Source organism: Lissotriton vulgaris, chromosome 12 (genome assembly GCF_964263255.1).
Source record: "Lissotriton vulgaris chromosome 12, aLisVul1.2, whole genome shotgun sequence".
Taxonomy (NCBI): domain Eukaryota; kingdom Metazoa; phylum Chordata; class Amphibia; order Caudata; family Salamandridae; genus Lissotriton; species Lissotriton vulgaris.
In genome coordinates this window covers 544,480,384-544,502,176 of record NC_141700.1, presented here as the reverse complement: position 1 = coordinate 544,502,176, position 21,793 = coordinate 544,480,384, and positions in this window count along the sequence as shown.

The window sequence follows — 21,793 nt, the reverse complement described above, 5'->3', positions numbered from 1 at the left end:
CTATAGTGATAAACAGTAGTAAGGGGCCCATCTCATGTCCCAGCTCTACAGAGTGTGTGCCGACATCATACTGGTTAAAGATGACAAGATACGCGACGCCTGGGAGGCAGACCTGGGAAACCCAATAACAGATGAGCAGTGGTCGGCCTGTTGTGCAGTTACGAAATCTGTTTCCCTTAATAGTCGTCATAAATTGATTCATTTTAAATTCTTATGCAGGATGTATATCACCCCGGCCAAAATGCACAGAATAGATCCCACTAAGTCGCCCTGCTGTCAGCGGTACAACACACCGTATGCAGATTTTGCACACCTTGCCTGGATATACCCAGGCATGCAGGCATTCTGGACTGGTGTACACAAGACAATAAGTCAGTCAGTCAGTCAGTTAGTCAAATTTGCTTTATTCGAGGTAAACAACTCATAAAAGCATAAAACATTTAAAACCGTTACATCCACAGTTAGCAAATTTTTAAAACATATTTACATCCTCAAGAGAAGAAAAAAAATTTTAAACGATAAAGCATCGTGACATCAATAATGTTAAAATTCATCAATAAAACCTAGAATTCATACAATTAATTAACCAGTGTAATCACAGAAAAGCTGAGTTCCCATTAGCTGAGAGAACATACAATGGCCTAGCTTCGTCTCATCAAGCCTACTGTTATGCAAGAGAATTCCTTCTAATAGCCCATGCCTAGCCCAAAAATTTAGCAACTGCCACAGCAATAATTGGCAGAGAACTAGTGCGGATAATCCTTAGGGCCACATCACTCTCCCTCGTGCCTAGCTGTTTGCACATAGCCCTCAGCCAGACACGTTGGGGGACTGAGTAAGCCCCACACACGAAAAGTAAATGGGCAATGGTCTCAGTGCTGGATTTACAAGCTGGGCAGACATGAGAATTACCCTCTACCCATCTTTCAGTTAGTGATCTTATTGGGGAGAGACCCCACTCTAAGCTGGAAAAATAGCTTCCTGCCCTGCGGTTTGGTTATAATATCCCAATAGAGCTCAAGAGAAGGGTAAGTTTTTATCTCCAGATATAATTCCTCCAGGGTAGAAGGGTCTGCATCATTCCAGTCCCGGCGTTCAACCATGTCCCAGTACTTTGTTTTTATGGTTGCTTTTGTCGGGAACTGGCCTCCTCTGGTTTCTCCCATATCTCGTTCATACCTAAAATCCCTAGCATTCTGCGCAAATCCCCTAGCCAGCCTATCGTATGGAACTTGTCGCAGTTAATTACATCCAGAAGGTCCCTTGCGTAGTGGGCGAGTTCGGGGGTGACCCAGATGCGCCGCCAATATAAAATGGGTCTTAGTCTAGCCATATCTGAGATGGCTTTCCTGTCTAGCTCGCAATGCAGAGGCTTCATGGGTGTGCTTTTAGGAAGGCCGACAAGATTTCGAAGGAATTTTTTCTCGGCGAGCGTTAGTGGGGCTAGATTGCCATAACCCCAGAGCTCTGCGCCATAAAGCGCCGAGCTAATGGCTTTAGACTCATATACTTGAAGTGCTGGCGCAATAGGTTTAGTCAAAGACCTTCTGTGTTCAGCACTTATAACACCGGTGTTTTGGCGGAATTTGAGAGCCGCCACTTCTGTGTGTTTCCCCCACTTTACGCCCTTAGCTATATGGATACCCAAGTAAACAAAGTCCGAGACCATTTCTACCTTTTGGCCATCCATGAAGAAATTCCCTCTGAAGCTGGGAGGGGGTTAAATGTCATGAGCTTCGTTTTAGCTACATTTACTTCAAGCCCATGATCAGTGCAAAAACCCTCGAAAATGTTTAAGGCACGCTGCAGGCCGCTGGGGGTTTTAGATAGTATGAGCGTGTCGTCTGCAAATAGTAGGATTGGCGTTTTCACACCATCCAAAGTTGGAGCATCTAAAGAGGCAGACAACATACGCTCCACTACTCCATTAATGTAAAGGGAGAAAAGCATCGGGGCCATAGACAATAAGTAGTATGATTAGGATACCGATGGAACCCCTGCCAGAGATTGCCCTTTTAGCTATGTTGTGCAATTTCCACAGAAAATGTGCAGGTTTGTCACTATTTATTTATTGTTGGCTAAAAGAGAAATCGCTATACACTGGGGCAGTAAGCGTACGCCCACAGAAAATAATTGGCACCACAGCTTGGCGTCCTGCTCCACGAAAAGCGAACTCTATGCCAATACAATCCCACCCATATCGAGACCTAAGGATATATAGGGCCACTTCCGAGCCTTCCTGGCTGAACAGCAACAAGATCCCCCCACCCAACAAGAGCAGGGTATAGTCCCGACATGCGTAGGTTAGAATGGTGCGGAAACGGCATCCCACATGGCACCTATATAATGCACGATATGTTGCACTCAGATATTATTACTTGATGGAATGTAGGAGGGAGAGGATATTACAGCAGTATTGTGGAAGGGGACTAAGGTGAAGGTGCTTGAAACGGGCTAAGCAAGAAATGCATATATTGTACATATACTAAATGGTGCTTGACTGTGCATGTGAAGAATGTGAATTGATTTATCATACACGAGTACCAGTGCTGACATATGATGGTTCTCAGTGCATTGCTTATGTCATTACAAAAATGCTAAATAAAGTTTAAAAAAAAAGCGGAGTGGTGTAGAGTGGCATAGAATAAAGTGTTTTTGAGTAAAGCGGCATAGAGTAGAGTGTCATAGAAAGGGGTGTAGTGGGGCAGAGTGTGTGAAGTAGAGTGGAGTTGAGTGGCATAGAGAGAAGTGGAGTGGCATAGAGTGGAGTACAGTGGAGTGGCACAGAGGGAAGTAGCGTGCCATAGAGTGGCATTGTGTGGAGTGGAGTGCACTGGCGTAGAGTAGCGTGGTGTAAAGTAGAGTGACACAGAGTGGAGCGGAGTGGGATAGAATGATGTGGCGAGAGTGGTATGGAGTAGAGTGGCACAGAGTGGCATAGAGTAGAGTGGCATAGAAAGGCGCAGAGTAGATTGGAGTAGCGTAGAGTGGAGTGGTGTGGTGTAGAGTAGTGTGCTTCAGAGTGAAGTGGTATAGAGTGGAGATGCCATAGAGTGACATTGTGTGGAGTGGTATAGAGAAGAGAGGAGTGGAGTGGCATAGAGTAGATTGGTATGTAGGTAGAGTGACTTACAGTACAGTGGCCTGGAGTGGTGAAGAGTGGAATGGAGTGGGAGAGAGTAGAGTGGAGTGGAATAGAGAAGAGTGGTGAGGAGTAGAGTGGAGTGGCGTAGAGTAGAATGGAGTAGCATAGAGTTGAGCAGAATGGCAAAGAATGGAGTGACAGAGAGTGGCAGAGTGGAGTGGCTTATAGTAAAATGGTGTAGAGTGGAGTGTTGTAGAGTAGAGTGGTGCACTACAGTTGCACCACTCTACTGAATTTACTGAATTTAGCCCCCCGTCAGGAAAGGAAGTGGTAAGTTATATAAAGAATGCAAGAACCTCCGGCACACAAGGGCCGGATGAAATCCCGATTGCTCTAATAAAAAGGAGCCGGAAGCATGGGGTGATTTTTTAGAGCCACTTTTTAAATATTTATTTCTTATGAATGGAATACCCCCCTTGTGGAAAGGGAGCATTATAGTCCCCCTGTACAAAAAAGTAACGAAAACGGTGCCGACTAGTTTTAGACAGATTTCCCTCCTGGATGCCTCAGACAAATTCTTTGCAAAAAGCCATATTATGCCATCTACAACAATGGGTTTATGATCAGAATATTCTTCCACCAGAAAAAACTGGTTTTAGAAAGAACCATGGCACCTTGGATAATATAGCGGTTGTTCAGACAATTGTAGAGAACTATCTTTTCTCCCGTGGTATGCCAATGTATACAGCTTTTATTGATTTCTCCACTGCGTTCAACAAAGTGGACCGCCAGATGCTGTGGAGAAAACTTCTCCTCCTTGGCATTCCATATCATCTTTGGGGTCTGATTATGGAATTGCAAACAGACACCTGGTGCCAGGTTCTGATGGGAGGTTCACGGGGGTTATCATGTAAAATTAGTATGCATAATGGGTTGCCTATTAGCACCACTTTTATTTTCTTTGTATATTGCTGATCTCCTAGGCACTCTGAATTCTGTAAGGTGGATGCCCCTAAAATTGGTGCAATGCCCGTTGGCTCTCTCTTATATGCAGATGAAGTTGCAATATTCGATCTAACGCCTATTGGCCTGCAACGTCGGCTGGATTCTATAAAACTTGCGGGAGATGCCATTTTGTCCATGTTTTATCTGTTTCTAAGTTCAAATTCTCTCCCTCGTTAATATATGCTGCCGAGGTGTTGGACATGAATTATTGGCTTTCTTTCCATAAGGCGGAAGGACTAATCCTGTGTCAAATTTGAAATTTAAACTCTTTGACTACCCCACATGTACTGCGCCTTGAATTTGGATTAGTCTTGTCCTTCACCTTATCTCTATCAGCTGTTCTAGGTGGGGTAACTCCCTAGTTTTGGGGAAGGAGGGTACACTTAGGGCTGCCCTGAGAATAGAAATTTTTGGCACGCTAAAAGAACAATCTACGTTTTTTAGGTCTTTTGTATGTGCAAATGATACATTTGGTCTTAGTTTGAATTCCACTTCTTCTATGTCTAAATCTGTACTGAAACAACTTTTAAAGAAGTCTAGATCCCCTATCAGTTTGGCGAGAGACGCTGCCTCAAGCCAGTCCAGGTCCAGTAATGTGGCGGCCAGAGAGAGTGCTTTGGGGAATAAACCACAGCCTTATTTAACTTGGAATAATACCTCACAGGATTAGAAGGCTGATACTCCTACTGAGATTTAATTTGCTGCCCCTAAGAGATGTCATTGGTGTCTGGGATAAAACACCTAGAGAGAAGAGAATTTGTGAATTGTGCCAGCTACAGATCCAAGATCTAGATCATGTTTTATTTGTATGCTTAAAGCTGCAAAGTGCCGGGCGAGTGTTCTTAAAGACATTTTTTATCCAATTTAAAATGTAATCTTCCCAGGAGGCACTATCTTTGGTTTTGTCCCCTCCGCATGACATGGTCGGTTTTAAGATTTATCAATGTTTTAAAACATTTCTGCCTATTTATTAGGATATTTTCTTTTTTGTTCCAATAATTCTATTGTCATGACATAATATCGATTGGTTGGTAATTTGATTGCTTTATGTATTTATAGCACTATTTGCACATCTCTCAATATGTCGATATAAGAATGATATTGGTAGGTCATTTGGTTACATCATGTATTTATAGCACTATTTGCACACCTCTCAGTATGTATGATATAAGAATTTTTACAGCAATATATAAGGAAGAATTTTGTATTGTATGTATGTAAAGTTTGTCTTTTTTAATCTGATGGTGTGTTTTTGTAGACCTCCATAGGAGTTCCATAACAAAATAAATAAATAAATTGGAAATACATTGGAATTGGCATTACAGTTGTGGGTGTAAATAACTAAAGCATACATAGAGATGGCAGATAAGGTGAAAACAACATACAAATGAAGCTGTACGCGTATTGCATGTCGAGGAATAATACCGAAATGCTTATAAAAATAACATTTTAAAAATGTACCTGGTCCATGCTTTAGGAAGAAACTAACAGTAGAGAGGAAGGGAAGCCTACAGGAACCAAGGAATCAGAAGATTGCAAATTAGAGTGACAACAAAAACAACTAATGGTATGCTGTGGACAGGTTCTAAGCTCACTGAATTGTTAACAATATGTCTCGCGGCACAGCACATGCACTGTCTAAGTGAGGCCTAAAAAGCAATGTTCTGTGTTGATTTTTATTTTCAAATGCTGGGATTAATATTTCTCTGTCTTTATTCCTTGCAACACATTTCACTATTGACTGTCACTGGACTGTTAACTGGCTCTATGATGAATGCTTCAGATCAGTTACATCACATTTGAATGCCTTCTACCGTTATTTGCCTCTGTCTAATGAAAAAAAAAATCCCTAAATATCCCTGAAGAGCAGTCGCGCAGTTCACGTACATCTTAATAGATATCAATTAGTCTAGAGTGGATGGCATCTAAAGTCATCAAAACTAGGGCACAGTGCCAGCTAAATTAAAATTCCACTCATGTATGCATTACTTCCCTGCCAATCCCTATTGACACAAAGATTCAAGCTGATGCCCATGGAGCAAACCGCAGGCAAACGCCTTATATTCACTAAAAACCCTATGATATCGGATCTATAGAGAACCTCTTGAACTCCTGTTCCTACTGAAAACGTACAAGTACTAGTTTGCTAAGCTGCACTTAATACTCTACTTGCTTCTTATTACCACAACTTCTACCGGGTTGGGTTGAAGGCTCGGTACATGTTGTATGGCCCAGGGTAAGGATTCCCTGCCTCCACTTACCACAACCCTATATCTTGGGTTGTTCCACCAGGAAGGGGCCATCATTGATACATCCTTCCACTTCTCCCACTCAAGCAAGGGTTGGTCTGCACCCCGATCCCCTTGGATTTTCTCTTAATAGGATGATGGGTTTTGAGGTTTCTACTAACTGCCTTAACCCCTTGAATGCTGATGACGACCCCCAGCCATCATGCACTACGGCGCTCGTGTGCTGATGACGGCTGGGGGCCGTCATAAACCCGCCCACTTGCGATTTTGCCGGACAGGCGCAGAATTACGGCCGCATGCAAGGGGTTAATGTCTTCTCTCAGTTTGGTGGGGCTCCAAGGCTCACATTTCTTTTATTTTTGCATAAGGGATCTGAGCCCGTCATACAAAAATCATTGCTTTTGGTGAGAACCGATTGTTCTCAACAACACTACCTGTTAGTAACTATTTCTTACAAATAACCTTGAAATCAAATAAGGGCAAGACGTCCAGCGAAGACCAAAGTGTCTGAGCCCCAGGTGAATCTGTTCCATCTGTAGAGATCCCTTCCTGCCCAATCTACCACTCCCCACATCAATAGCAGTATTGATACCTACTTAAGGCGCGTTAGGACTGGTCTTAGATTGAAGTGATGGATACACATTTTGTTTAATTTGAAGGTGAGAATGCGTCATCCTCCCTGCATTTGTTTGAATGCTATACCTTGGCAGCTATTGCAAAGATCCAGGACTCTAATATCCGAGGGCAGAGAGGCTTCCAGCACAGATTCATAGGGGGAGAGGGTTGACTGGTGACAGTGCCATTAACACACATTGTAGGAAAGAGCTTTTTAATGTAAAGCAGTTTGGTACAGATTTTAGCACAGGGTGAGGATACTGATGCATCATGCCGGCTTATTACATGTGTTCTTTTTCCGGCAACCTTCATAAGGCCCATAACTTTCTTAGATTAGGAGGATGCGCCTGTTTCAAAACCCTTTATGAACCGTAGAGAAATACGCATACCCAAAATAGACCAATTTTCTAAGGTGGTCGAGAAGGACATAAAAAGCAACAAATATGTTAAGATTGAGAAAAGTTACTAAGGGAACCCTGGGGCTAACCCCAAAACGCTGCTTCTATAAGTAGCCACTTAAACACTAAAACAACCTTCGATTCTGGCCCTCACCACACCCCTTGGTGTATCGGTATCCAAGTGGTATATTTTGGTGACATGTCACTAGTACTGTGCATCAACCTGTGGAGTTTTAAAGCCTCAATAGAGTGTGGGGGCACTTTAGGGAACAGGCAGCAAATTAAGGGGGCTAGGTGGTGGTGCTAAGTAATTTTCAGAATTTATAGCCTAGCAACATCTCAACCCTCCAAAGTGCAACATAGGATTAAAACACACTTGATTCTCCCGGGAGCTGTTTGAAAGGCCACCGTGTAAAGTTTGAAGTCAGTCAGTGGACAGTATAAACTGCATTTTTAATTCACATTTTTATATAATAGTATATGGCATTGTCCAGAATCTATATATTGCAAAAATCAGATGGATATAAAGTCGCTCCTCTCTCTAGGATAATGCATATGTCTTCTGTGCTGGAGATGACTGCTGCTTTTGTTCTATAGTTGGACATGACTACAAATTGCATTTCGTTGACGAACTAGTGCATGCATAGGTGGTCAGTGTGGCATCGGTTGAAGACCTTTTTTAGGCCCTTTGGTATGGTAGGAGGAAGATAGGTTTGTAGTTAGTGAAGGCGGCCGGGTGGGCTGGAGGTTTCTTGAGCAGGGGCATGATGGTGGTGTGTTTCTAGGTGTGCCGGATTGTGACTTAGTCAATGGAATCATTTAGTGTGGGTGTTAATGCTTCACTGATCTGTGGGAGTCCTTTGGTAAAGGTGTGGTGAGGACAGTGGTTCAATGGGACCTGAGTGGATGGACTTCATTTGGTGGAGGTTTCCTCAATGGAGCTGGTGGACCATGAGGTCAGGATTCCTTCTTGTGTCATGATAGGATGTGGGGTTGCGAAGGTAATGGTGCCCGGTTGGGACTGAGTTGTTGTATATGAAGGTCAACTTTTTGCAGAGGTCCTGTGATGGATGATGTTGCTGTAGCCGGATGAAGGTGTGTTGAAATCTTTGATGATGGTGAAGATTTCCTTCCTGCTGTTTATGCTGGCAGCCTGCAAAAGCTGTGTACTTGGTGTTCCAGATTTGCTGGTGGTAGTGTCTTAGGGCAGACTAGAAGATGTTGTCCGAGGTGTTCTGGGTGGATCTCCAATTCCAGTTACTATGGTGGGTGTGTTAACGGGCTGGGTGAGGCTGAGTTTTCAAGGTTTTCTAGAAAGCTCAGATAATTAGGGTAAGTGTGGTTTTCAGGGTGAAAGTTCAGGTCTCCGAGGAGGATCAAGGTGTTGGAGTCAATGATGAGGGGTGTGACAAACTCAGCGATGCAGGTGGCGAAGTTGATACGATGTTCTGGTGGTCTGTAAATGAGGGTTCTGCAGTTGACTGTGTTGTGTTATTTGAATGCAAGGTGTTCCATGTAGCTGGTGGAGGTGTCTGTGGAGGTGATGTAGCTGATGGTGTCTTTGAAAATGATGGCTTGTGCTGAGGGCAAGTCTGGTGATCTTGTAGCCGGTGGGGATAGCTGTGTGAGATGTTCGGTTTAGAAGTTGGATTGGTCCACCTTTCCATGAGGAAGAGCAGGTCTGGTGCGTGATCATGCAGTCAGCCCCAAATATCCATGGCATGTTTGGTGAGTGAGGAAGGGTTGAGGAGCACACATGCAAGTGCGTCGTGCGTTGTGGGTGCAGGTTGATCTGGGTGAGGGTGAAAGGGGGGCTGGTTTTTGTGAGTGTGAGCAAGTGGGGTGCTGGGTGTAATAGGTGAGAAGGTGGTGGGTTTGGGGTGTGGGCCAGTGCACAGGCGAAACCTTCCTCTGTGTTGTGTGGTGCAGCGTGGCAGGTGATGGGCAGGGTTGAGAGAGTGAAGCAGAATGATGGGTGTCACAAATTGATAGGGCGCCTGGTCCTTGGTGCAGTTCCGGAGCAGACAGGTGCTGATGGGCTTGCATTCAGTGCACTAACAGTGCTCCTGCTGCGCACGTTCATGCTGCAGCCACCATTAAGGAGGTCCTGGGGGAGGTGGGAGCACAGGGGGCGGTGGCCGGCTCTGAGGGGCGACAGGAGAGCCAGAGAAGAGGGAAGAGTAAAGTGGGGACGAAAGGGCGTGAAAACGAGCAGAGGCACAAAAGATGGAGCAACTGCTCTAAGAGTCAGAAACTGAGGACAAAATGGAGCAGAAAATGGGAAACAAGCCACAGATGGACAAAAACAGGGTACAGAAGAGGCAAATTACGGAGCAAAAAGGGGCACAAAGGGTCAAAACAGAGCAGAGAAACCGGCAGAGAAAGTAGCATAAAATTTCAAAACAGCGAAAAATGCAGGTAGACAACAGAGCAGGTAGGGGCATAAAGGGTCAAAACAGAGCAAATAAACAAGTATTTATTTATTTATTTTATTTATTTATAAAGTTTTATATAGCGCGAACTTGATCCCGAAGGATATCAGAGCGCTTTACAATTTGAGGCAAAGGTAACAATTCAGAACATTAGTCTAACATGGGGAATACAACATACACCTGGGTGAACGAAGAATGTGCTAGGCGATGGAGCACAATGACTCAAGGGGAGCAAAACTCAACAATCCTGTACAGGAACAACAACCAAACCAAAAACAATGATCATATACTAGAACAACAATTGACACCGTAGTATGTCCGATGTGCCCAGAACTAAATTCTGGAAACTCAAAACACACGTCCTTCATCTCTCAGCACTCCCAACCCATGTTCTGCCTCCTTCCATCTTCTCTCCACACGTGTAGCTTTCTGGCTCATCCCTATTTGGGTTTCTTGCCTTTTCCTCTACACCCCCTCTAGTTCGATTCTCCGATGTTGCCTATGTTAATTCGTTCCTCTTGCTCCCAAACTATGCCAAAGATTCTACTCACATTAACTATCAAAATTCAAGACATAAAAAGCACAACATGCTCCTAAGGTGACACTACTTTCTGCATGCCCAAAACCCCAGACCTCTACTCCTTTGAACAACAAAGCTTCTATCAACATTCCAACAGCATTACGAAAGCTGCATGGTATTAAAAATTAGGATATGCATGTTGACTGGTTTTTAATTTCGCATTTAATAAGCGACCGTGGAGCTGTTGACTCTCAGAATGCCCACCGTGACCCAAGTTTGACAACATGCTTTAAAGCGCACACTAGAACTAGGGCTGAGCTAGATACTGATTGCAGCTCTATGGCTGATCTCCAAGTGGGGTCCCGGTAGCGCAAGGAGGCGCTATACTGAATGTAGCGCCTACTACCACACATTTACGGTTCAGTACTACTATGGAGTATCTGGCTGTGCACGTTTCTACAATTTCAGAGACAGGACGAAGGCAATACTTGGGTACTTCAGAAAGCCACCACCCACTTTAGAACAATAGTGTTACTTTCTCACGTAAGGAAGCTCATTTAACCTCTTGTCCTGCACTCTGTATGTTGGACTCTGATTCTCAAGATGGATTGTTGTTAAGGATAATCTCTGTTTTTGAATCTCCATCCCACTCTCAAAAAGGCCCCAGTACTTTGAGTTGTTCAGAGTCCTTTACCATTCCCCCTCCTACTTGCCTTGCAGTCATGAATACAGATAGTAAGCTACTGCATGACTTCTGATATCTCATCCTCCAGTGTGGTCAGCTTCCACAAGGACAATTGGTCCACTGGTGCTCTGACAATTTAAAGCTAAAGTAAAATGGAGTAGTTTCTTACCTGTAACTCCAGTTCTGTAGTAGGGGTATCTCTGTTATAGTCATAATCTAGTGAATAGTCCCGCCCATGTGCGTGGACCCCGGAGCAATCAAAAACAATCTCTCAAGTTGTCTCCACTGCAGTCCTGCACAGACACTCAAGAGAAAACTAAAGACAACAATGGACAACGGAGGAATAAGTGGCACAAAGGTCAAAACAGAAGCAGAAAAACACAGAAGAGAATTGGTAAGAGAGGTTCATATATTTGCTGGGAATGGGCCAGGAAGAGGTACAAGGAGAATGAGAGCGAGATCGTAGCAATGTGGGAACAACAAGGTGCAGGACTTGGGCTCAGGTAAGTCCTAAAGAGCTTGTGTTATTCACCTGTTTTACCCTGGGTAATGTCCTGTATATACATCTGTTTCCCTCTCTGACCTTGCTGAAAAAAAGGCACTGCACTCTGGGGGTTGTTGACCTAGATGGCTGATCTTGTCTCCTCAAAGGGGTATGGGTAACCAGAGCCAACAGAGGGCTCACAGAAAGTGACCCAACCACTGATTCTTGTACCTTTCCCGGGATGACAGGAGCTCTCCTTGTTCTGTGAGGAACCCCTTGTGTGTATTAATCTCCAAGAAGATACCTTCACTTCTGCTGCCCACAGTCCCTTCTCCTTCCTTGAGCTCAGAATTGGTGGGTTCTCTTTCCTTTTTCGATGATGTTCAGGATTCTTCTGACCTGTCTGCTTTTCCACCAGTCTCATTGGACGTAGCAGGACGTCTTTTCCTCCAGGGATGGATGCATGCCATCAAAAGCGAGCATTAAACTAAGAAACAGTGGCTCCTGCGGACTAGTAATAACTCCTTTATAGTAATAGAAAAGACTGCGCAATGGCAATGATAAAAGTTATCTGCTGATATCTCCGAAAGAGCGGCCAAACACACATAGGAACTCGTTTACGGTAAGCAATTTTGTTTATATAATAAGTTGAAACACCATCAAAATATAGTTTTAGTATTTCTAACATTCATCAAGAAATCAAACACATAGGTGAAAGGTGTCCCAGTGAAAGTATAAGGAACCTATAGCTAAGGTAACATATTCTGTGACATATGTACATGGTTTCCTTTAAAACACAAAAGCGACCATTATCAGGTCTACATTTTGTAATCAACACTTCATACAAACAAGCATTAGAAATGCAATAGGTCTCGCAGCATTAGAGTTAGTGCTTTTAGAATTGTTAATGGTTTTTTTTGTAAATCTTTAGCATGAGGTTGAGGGTGAGTGAGGGTGAGGTGTTGAGGGTGAGTGAGGGTGAGGCTGAGGGGTTGAGGGTGAGTGAGGGTGAGTGAGGGGTTGAGGGTGAGTGAGGGTGAGGGGTTGAGGGTGAGTGAGGGTGAGGGGTTGAGGGTGGGTGAGGGGTTGAGGGTGAGTGAGGGTGAGGGGTTGAGGGTGAGTGAGGGTGAGGGTGAGTGAGGGTGAGGGTGAGTGAGGGTGAGTGAGGGTGGGTGAGGGTGAGTGTGGGTGAGTGTGGGTGAGTGTGGGTGAGTGTGGGTGAGGGTGAGGGATTGAGGGTGAGGGGTTGAGGGTGAGTGAGGGTGAGTGAGGGTGAGGGGTTGAGGGTGAATGAGGGTGAGGGAGGGTGAGGGGTTGAGGGTGAGGGGTGGAGGGTGAGTGGGGGTGAGTGAGGGTGAGGGGTTGAGGGTGAGTGAGGGTGAAGGTGAGTGAGGGTGAGTGAGGGTGGGTGAGTGTGAGTGAGGGTGAGTGTGGGTGAGTGTGGGTGAGTGTGGGTGAGTGAGGGTGGGTGAGGGGTTGAGGGTGAGTGAGGGTGAGGGTGAGTGAGGGTGAGGGGTTGAGGGTGAGGGGTTGAGGGTGAGTGGGGGTGAGTGAGGGTGAGGGGTTGAGGGTGAGGGGTTGAGGGTGAGTGATAATGAGGGGTTGAGGGTGGGTGAGGGTGAGTGAGGGTGAGTGAGGGTGAGTGTGAGTGAGGGTGAGTGAGGGTGAGTGAGGGTGAGTGAGGGTGAGAGTGAGTGAAGGTGGGTGAGGGTGAGGGGTTGAGGGTGATTGAGGGTGAGGCGTTGAGGGTGAGTGAGGGTGAGGGGTTGAGGGTGAGTGAAGGTGAGGGTGAGTGAGGGTGAGGGGTTGAGGGTGAGTGAGGGTGAGTGAGGGTGAGGGGTTGAGGGTGAGTGAGGATGAGTGAGAGTGAGGGTGAGTGAGGGGTTGAGGGTGAGGGGTTGAGGGTGAGTGAAAAATTCCACCAAGACCCCAAACCCCCAAGGACGCCACGAGCTGCTTTATGTTTAAAGAGAAAAAAGTGGAAGTATTTCGGGAATCCGAGCTGCTGCTGGCGCATCCTTGGACTGTGTGGTCCGGGGAGGAGGGAAGGGCCAGAGGGACTTGATGGGAGTGGTGGGGGGGAGGGGGAGGGTATAGAGAGGGAGAGGAGGAGAGACAGGACAGGGGCAAGCAGCAGAGACACGGCGGGAGAGGAAAAAAATAGACTTGAAACTTGTTTAAATCAATAACCCCCTTTGCACGATTTCTAGTTTTGCACAACATTCTAAACATCTGTAAGGGCCTGGTCGGACCCGCCCTAAAAAACACATGATCTATGAACACATTTTGGGTGGGACTACACCACCGTAAAGAGTATTAGCTCGGTAATCCTTGCAAGTAAAATACTTAACTTTTTTGTTTAACCTGTGCAGAAAACCAGCTGCTCATCGCGTGATTTTGTGCCCTCTGGGGCAAGAACCGCTTATTATTTGCTGTGCTTTTTTTTTGTTTGCTCAAACTTGCGGATCTTCTGAAGAACATGGTAAGTGTTCCTTGAATGCACAGACCTTTTACCAAACGTTTTTAAAGAGCTGCCACACACACAAAAACATGTTTTTATAACAATAATGTAGGTGTGGTCGAGTGGGATCCAGCAATGCACACGCTATCAGGAAGCATATGTCAATACAGCAGTTTTAAAAACACGCCAGAATCTGACCACACAACACTGTAATACAATACCGAACATACATTGAGTTGTCATCCCCGATTCACCGAAAACAGTATTTTGGATACAAGTCCACTGACGTATAACGTCAAACAGAATCAGCAGCAGTATTTGCAGTGAGCTGCGCTCTCTGCCTTGCTATCTCTCATTCTGGGGGGAGATTGCAAAATCTATCAGAGACGATGCAAGTTATTTGTTCAAACGCTGCTATTCTGTGTTCCTTCAGCCATTCAGCGGGGGTGAGGAGGACTGCCGTGCCCCTGTGGCGTTAAGTGCATATTAGCTGCAGCAAACGAACTCGCCAGCAATCTATCTGATCATTAAATACATTTTAAAACTGCCAATGACGCTTATCTTGGTAGAACGAAATCCACAATTCATGGCAGTTTGGTCCAAACCTCTCTCCGGTACTTTTATAACGATGGTCAGTCCTACAAAATAAGGAATGTGTCACATGGTTCCGAAGTAGCATGCTATTCACCGAAAAGCGCTTCACCGCCACGTCAGCGCTATCAAAATAAATACAAATACATGCGGACGAGCAGCAACTTCAACATCTATAATGATCAGGAAGGCCGGCATTTTTAGATGTTGCCTCCTTGACCAAGTATCGACCTTAGAAGGATGAAATGCGTTGGTTTGTTGCGCGAGTCCTGCGGATTAAACACAGATCTCAACGGAAGATGCATTACTCACTCAGCGACATTAACTCCACTGGCATAAAATAAACAAGAAAGGGTGGAGGGGGCAGGGGAGGAGGGGTCCGGGGAGGAGGGAAGGGCCAGAGGGACTTGATGGGAGTGGTGGGGAGGAGGGGGAGGGTATAGAGAGAGAGAGGAGGAGAGACAGGACAGGGGGAAGCAGCAGAGACACGGCGGGTACACCACCGTAAAGAGTATTAGCTCGGTAATCCTTGCAAGTAAAATACTTAACTTTTTTGTTTAACCTGTGCAGAAAACCAGCTGCTCATCGCGTGATTTTGTGCCCTCTGTGGCAAGAACCGCTTATTATTTGCTGTGAATCATGAAATATAATTTCAGGGGCACGTACTTACTCAAGGTAGAATAATTGCCTCCACGGAGAAACGGTATAGACGGAGGGTCAGTAGTGATCAGGAAGAAAACGTCCTAGGAACATAAAAAGGGGTCGAACGTCTAAGACACATACAATAACTTAATGGAGGCGGCATAAACAAAGGCTGCAGAGTTACGGGTGGGCAAGGACTCCAACTTACTTAGAAAACAAGACGGACGGACGGAAGACAGGGGAGGGGGGAGGAGAAATGCGACACGGAGGGAAGGGGAGGGGGCGGAGCAGGGGCGGAGAGGGGAGAGAGAGAGTAGGCAAGGGTAAACAAACACGGACGTGCGAAAACAAGACGGACGGACGGAAGACAGGGGAGGGGGGAGGAGAAATGCGACACGGAGGGAAGGGGAGGGGGCGGAGCGGGGGCGGAGAGGGGAGAGAGAGAGTAGGCAAGGGTAAACAAACACGGACGTGCACGCGCCCGTGACTTTTAAGGTCAATGCGCATGCGCATAAGCTTAATGCGCATGCGCATTGACCTTAAAAGTCACGGGCACTGCAAGGAATCGCCACGATTCCTTGCAGTTAGATAAAGAGTGGATGAGCCCCTATAGTCTCGCTTGCTCGATGCGCATGCGCATCGACAGGCGAGACCTAAAAAAGTGCTGTGTGTTGGTTTGCTTTTTTTTTTAAGCGAGTTCCTATGTGTGTTTGGCCGCAGGAGCCACTGTTTCTTAGTTTAATACTTCACACACCCTAGGCTCTGTGCGAGTAGGGTTCCCTTGTTCCTTGTTCTAGACATCAAAAGCGAGCAGTCACAGGACCAGGTCCCTTTCTAAATTGGGAAATGCCTTTGGGCTCTCTACAGGGATGGCTGATTACCCCACCAATTACCTACCCTTATAGTTCTTATTTTCCCTATTATGGTGAATTACAATAATTGACTCAAACATCAGCCTTCGACCAGCTGGTTAGGATGGTCCACTCATACTTAATTTTGGTGCACAATCTCAACCTGAACGTAAATGAATCCCACTGCATCTTAAGGCACCTGGTTGCAGTAGAGTCCTGTTACTAACCTCCTGTTAACCACCCAACACTCAAGCATTTTGTTGTGAATAGCTGAGTTGGTTAAGGGGGGTGAATTATACAACACCTGTTGTCTTGTGTTCTCCTTGGATATCTCTAACCTGTATCTCATCTTTCAGATAGAACTCTGTCTTGGTGCCCACTGTAAGTAAATAATGTGCGCACACCATGTGGATTCACTATTCACTTACACATAGAATTCCTCTAAACGCCTGACCCATATTCTCCATTGTTCATTACCGCCTGGCTACAGCTAGTCATTTTTGCTGGACTATGGCCCAGAGTAAGTATTTTTTTATATGCTATTCTTAATGCCCAGCCGTCTTTAATCACCACTCAGTGTTAATGCCCTCTTTTCCACTGTAGCCCGTTTTGCTCCCAAGCCCTAATTGCCCTGATGATGACCTTCGGAGTGATAAATGCACAAAGAACAATTGATGGACAGAATGTTGAACAATGTCAAACATCCACCCCAGTACAGAGATCTGGGATTCAAATCCAGAGATTCAAAGAAACAAGCAGTCCACGAAGAACGAATTAATTGAAAAATGTATTTAGCACGAACGTTTCTCAATGGCAGTGGCTGAGGGTAAGTCACATGTAAAGGAGGAATGGCATACATTATTAAATTTTGAACATCTGTGATACAAAAAGAGATACATGGATTGCAGTGGAATTCGGTCCAATATTGACATTAAAAGAGCTGATGACACCATAAAGCAGGAGGCCAAAGGTCCAGTGGTTTGTAAATGTCTACAGAACCCTGTGATGCCAATGTATGACCATTTAACGCATTAACCTTTTTTTTACATTTTACATGTTTACCTTGAAAAGATGTTTTTCTTCAAAGCGCAACTAACAATGAGCAGTGATAGAAATTAGAATCTTTAGGTTTTGCTTGCCTGTCACAAATACTTTTTTTGATAAAGCAAGGTCCAACGATGAGGATCATTGTATGTATGCAATTCTGTGTCTGTAGTGTTTACATGATTATGGATTTAATCGCTGCCCACATAATTTGCCACATAATTTGAGGTTTTACAAAAATGTTCTTACCTCAAGGGGTTAAAAATAATACTGCCAGAGAATGTGCCTCATACTTTGCGTTTTTTGCTGCATAATTTAGATAACCTTGCTGCATACTTTGGTCCTCCATGCTGCATAATCCTGGTAGCCCTGACTGTGGAACTGCAGAGTAGTTTGAGGGCTCTCATTATGGTGATGAAACCCATATTTCACAGGGAACCATGAAACGTTTTCCATATTTTCCATATATTTCTAGGCTCCTTTAGAAATATGGGTTTCTATACCCCTGCAATATGTGCAATAAAAGCACTCAAGCATGCAATATACATATATTTTATTCCTGTGCATCCCATTAGTCATGAAAATATTACATATTAGTTTTGTCTGTTTTCGCAAATGACATTCATCCAAATAGTTCAATGAATCTATGCGACAAGTACTTTAATTCAACGTTATACCAACTAACCTACCTATATTGAACTAGGTACTATATTGCTTTCTAAAATGGATGAAATGTCTCTAAATAAATGAACGAATAAATATCGAGCAAAGGTACCAATAAAATACAATTTTAACATATTCAGAATGCAGATTATCATAATTGAGATTTGTGTATTTATCCGGCTACGTATAACTAGTAAGCTTGTTGTCACTATACTATACTGATGTATCGAAGAGGGGAGGTGCATATCTGTGACTTAGATAGTACTTCTCCTTTTGAAGGTTGGAGCCTCTATGATTCCAGTGGAGTGTGTGCAGACAGCAATTTGCTAACTACAAGATAAATCTTCTATTACAATCATTTTATTGATGCATTACGGGAATTTCTCTCATTGGAGTATATTTTTTATTATTAAACTTTCCTAAAAACTAAGGCAATGTTTAATGGGGGACACAGGTCTGGTGTTCAGCTCTGTGTAAAAACACACCTTTGCCTATGCAGTTTGCTTTCTCAAGTGGTCCTGATGCACTTTATGACACTCCTGCTGATTCCGGCACTTTTCAAAAGTCATTTTTTTCCGTGCTTTCTGCACCCTCTCCTCTACCACGAGCCCTTTCTAGTTTAGCAAAGCATGCATGGCAATGCCTGACCTAGATTTATTTCCAGTCCCCATCTCTGCCAAGTGGCCCCAGTACATGTGTGACACCTTCTGCCACTGCTGACTTTTCATCTGGCAGCTCTGTGCCCGAGGGCATCTGCAGCCCCATCCTTCTGATAGGAAAGTGAAACTGCAAGTCCCAGGCTGCAGCATGCACTTGGCTAAAAAGCCAGGATTGCCTGAAGGCATCACACATGACTGGGGCACGTTGGCAGCTGCACCAACTTTGGAGGTTATCAGGCCCAGCTGGCCTCATAATCTCACTTTCCAAAGATGCATTTGCTTGCTGTCCCCTGTTTTCCCAGGGCATTCAGTTTTGTACTTCATTGCCTTTCAGTCCAACCCTCTCCTTACTTCTGATGTCTGCCTGCTCGGTGGAAGAGCGCAGTTGCAGGATCAGGGGTTTAGCCTTCACTCCTGATGCACCCCATAACTCCTTTCACTTTTATTTAGGTCTAGCTGGAGACAGCTTTAGCTGTTCCACATCTCTCTTGTAAACACGAGAGTTAAATATCTGAACCAATAACCTAAAAAAACATAAAATGTACACAAAGTGATTTTGAGTGAGCCCGCTTCAGCTGTTGCATGGTTTGAAGTGCAGTCACGTTGGAACACTCCGCAGGGCAGCCATTTCTTTGAGGTTGAGTCTGTCATGCAATGGCATTTGTCGTTTCCAGCAGCTAATGCTGCCTTGCAATGTTATGACTTCGCAGTCGATTTCTTTTTTTGATTGTTTGTGTTGTGCATGAGGGTGACCACTAGCCACCTTCATCCACTGGTTTGTTGAGGTGTCATTCGCGTTTTGGATCAGCTAAAGGGACAAAGAACTGGCGGAAATCTGGAGCGCGTGCAGCGGTAGGAACAGGTAAGTGGTCGATGTCTCTGAACAAGGAAGAAAAGAAATCAGGTCACATATTAGGCCTGTTTTGATAGAGTGGGAAATTGCCTTATACAGTGCCCTGTGAACTGATGACGTGCCGGCCGTGGATGATGTATTTCCAGCACAACACAAAGCAGGCCCGGCTCCAGGAATTTTTGTTTGGGTGGGCCAAGGGCGCATTTGGGTGGGCCACTGCGGGCTCAATGTGTCGCTTCTGGAGGTAGCCTACAAATAAAAAAACTATACTCCTGCGTGTGATAGAAGGGGATAACAGGAGATTCAGGGCCCTCCATTATTTTCCAAATCTCTTTCTAATCGTTAACACTCTCAAAAAGTGTTTTGATACCCATGTAAGGTCCTTTTGATGGGCAGAGGAGGTTTCTGAGGTGGGAGAATCAGGCAAGTAACACTACTCAGCCTGCCTCGTTGCCAGCCTTCAGAGAGAATCTCTCTTCATTATTACCTCCATCTGACCCCAGACTCTGCAGTACACTCCCTTCCAGGACTGATCATCAATGTTCTACAATCTCTCTACCGTGCACCTCAACTCACAGCTAACCTTGGTCCCCAGCCCCATATCAGGCCCCACCTGGTTTCATTCTCCATAATCCCACTAAAAAGATTTTTAAAATCACCTTCAAACTGAAAACCCTGAATATAAGAGTAAATATAATTAGCACACACTTTAAACTATCTTACACAGTGGCCCTAATGACCCAACTGCTAATTAAATAGGCAAAAACATTACAGGGTCTATTATAGCGCCGGTGCAAAAGTATTTATTGGTGTCCCACCACTGACCTCTTACTCGATAGACAACTTTACTACCACCCTCCAACAGTGCACTTCATCTCTACTTAGCCCCTTTCAGTCATGACCTCCTCATCAGACTCCCTCCCTACCTGCCCCCCACCAGTGTCCCTCATCACTCCAAAGCCCCTCCCCATGACCACCTCCTCAGACTCCCACACAAATACCCTCCACCAGTGCCCCTCATTGCTCCATAACCCCTCCCCCCATTGACCTCCTCCTGAGTCCCTCACTGCCACCCTCCACCAGTGTCCCTCATCGCTCCAAAGCACCTTCCCCATGACCTCATCGGATTCCCTCTTTGCCACCCTCCTCCCAGACTCCCCCACTACCACCCTCCACCAGTGCCCCTCATCACTCCGTAGCTCCTCCCCATGACCTCCCCCTCCTCGGATTCCCTCATTGCCATCCTCCAACACTGGCCTTCATCTCTCCGTAGCCTCTTCCCCTCATGACCTCCTCCTCAGACTCCCTCCCTACCACCCTCCACCAGTGCCCCTCAGCGCTCCATAGCCCCTCCCCATTACCTCCTCCTCAGACTCCCTCCCTACCACCCTTCACCAGTGCCCCTCATCACTCCAAAGCTCCTCTGCCTCATGACCTCCTCCTAAGACTCCCTCCCTACCACCCTCCACCAGTGCCCATCACTCCAAAGCAACCCCCCTCATGACCGCCTCCTCAGACTCCCCCACTACCACCCTCCACCAGTGCCCCTCATGACCTCCTCCCAGACTCCCCCACTACCACCCTCCACCAGTGCCCCTCATCTCTCTGTAGCTCCTCCCCATGACCTCCCCCTCCTCGGATTCCTTCATTGCCATCCTCCAACACTGGCCTTCATCTCTCCGTAGCCTCTTCCCCTCATGACCTCCTCCTCAGACTCCCTCCCTACTACCCTCCACCAGTGCCCCTCAGCGCTCCATAGCCCCTCTCCATTACCTCCTCCTCAGACTCCCTCCCTACCACCCTTCACCAGTGCCCCTCATCACTCCAAAGCCCCTCTGCCTCATGACCTCCTCCTCAGACTCCCTACCTACCACCCTCCACCAGTGCCCATCACTCCAAAGCAATCCCCTCATGACCGCCTTCTCAGACTCCCTCCCTAGCACCCTCCACCAGTGCCCCTCATGCCCTCCTCCTCAGACTCCCTCCCTACCACCCTCCACCAGTGCCCGTCCCTCAAAAGCAACCCCCCCCTCATGACCGCCTCCTCAGAGTCCCTCCCTACCACCCTCCACCAGTGCCCATCATCACTCCAAGCAACACCCCCTCATGATCTCCTCCTCAGACTCCCTTCCTACCCCTCCACCAGTGCCCCTCATCACTCCAAGCAACACCCCCTCATGATCTCCTCCTCAGAATCCCTTCCTACCACCCTCCACCAGTGCCACTCATCACTCCAAAGCCCCTCCCCCATGACCTCCTCTTCAGACTCCCTCACAAACAACCTCCACCAGTGCCTTCCATCTCTCCGTATCTCCACCCCTCATGATGCCCCCTCGGAATCCCTCATTGCCACCCTCCAACAGAGCCCATCATCACCCATAGCCCCTCTCTCATATGCATTTTATTTCTTGTATAGCGCTACTCGTAGTGTAGGGTATCACAGTACTGTACATCACACACACATTATGCAGACACAATGATTCATAAAAGTATCCAAATCAGCCTATAGGGAATGTCACATAAGCTAATGAAGATTACCAGGTGTAGGAATCACAT